Consider the following 1,605-nt stretch of genomic DNA (forward strand, 5'->3'; position numbering starts at 1 on the left):
TGCTTTTTGAACTGTGGTGTTGGAGAAGACTCTTGAGAGTCCCTTGGACTGCAAGGAGATCCAACCAGTCCATCCTAAAGGAGATTAGTCCTGGGTGTTCATTGGAAGGACTGATGTTGAAGCTGAAACTCCAATACTTTGGCCACATGATGCAAAGAGCTGATTCATTTGAAAAGACCCTGATGCTGGGAGGGATTGGGGGCAGGAGGAGAAGGGGACGACAGAAGATGAGATGGCTGGATGGCATCACTGACTCAATGGACATGGGTTCGGGTAGACTCTGGGAGTTGGTGATGGACAGGGAGGCCTGGCGTGCTGAGGTTCATGGGGTCGCAGAGTCGGACACGACTGATGGACTGAACTGAACTGAACTGAGCACCAAAGAATTAATGCTTTTTGAACTGTGGTGTTGGAGAAGACTCTTGAGAGTCCCTTGGACTGCAAGGAGATCCAACCAGTCAATCCTAAAGGAAATCAGTTTGAATATTCATTGGAAGGACTAACGCTGAAGCTGAAGCTTCAGTACTATGGCCACCTGATGCGAAGACCTGACTCATAAGAAAAGACCCTGATTCTGGGAAAGGTTTAAGGCAGGAGGAGAAGGGGATGACAGAGGATGAGATGGTTGGATGGCTTCACCGACTTGTTGGACATGAGTTTGAGCTTACTCCGGGAGTTGCTGATGGACAGGGAGGCCTGGTATACTGCAGTCCATGGGGTTGCAAAGAGTTGGACATGACTGAGCAATTGAACTAAACTGATATAAAACAATCACCTTCAACTCAAACCTCTCAAAATATCCACAAAATAACTCAAAGTGAATTAGTGACCAAGATTTAAAACCTACAACTATAAAATTTTCTTTGAGAAAGTATGGGAGAAAATTTTTGTGACAGATGCAAAGTTTTCTTAGATGAAACATCAAATGAACAATCCATTTTATAAAATGGACTGACATATTGACTTCATTGCAATTAAAAACACATGGTGTTTGAAAGACAGCCTATTTAAATAAAAGACAAGCAATAGGCTGGAAGAAATGTTTGTAAAATATATCAATTACAAATGTCTAGTATCTAGAGAATATAAAGGACTTTCAAAATACAGTAATTAGAAAATATACAACAAAAATTTTAAAAGACAATTTACCCTATAAGATATAAAGGAAGTAAATAATCAGATGAAAAGATTCTTAACATCATAACTCACTTTGAAAATTCAAATATAAATGCCAATGGAATACTACTACAAACATGTTAGAGTGACTGAACTTAAAACAAACAACCAAAAATACTCTATGTATCAAACTGTTGAAGGAAATAAAGTAGAATTCTCATATACTGCTGATGGGAATTTTAAATAATACTGACACCGAGGACAATAATTAAGTAGTTTTTCTATAAAATTAAGTACCATATGACCCAGGTATCCCATGCCAAATTGCTTTACCTAAGAGAGATCTAGGTTAAACACATTCAGGTTTGTTCATTTGTATAAGAGCTTTATTTATAACAGAAAAATTAAAAGTGACCTAAATAGCCACATCAAGAGAATAGATAAATAAATGGGGCACATATGTTTAACATACTATATGGTAATAAACAG

This window comes from Cervus canadensis, chromosome 1 (genome assembly GCF_019320065.1).
Source record: "Cervus canadensis isolate Bull #8, Minnesota chromosome 1, ASM1932006v1, whole genome shotgun sequence".
Classification (NCBI taxonomy): domain Eukaryota; kingdom Metazoa; phylum Chordata; class Mammalia; order Artiodactyla; family Cervidae; genus Cervus; species Cervus canadensis.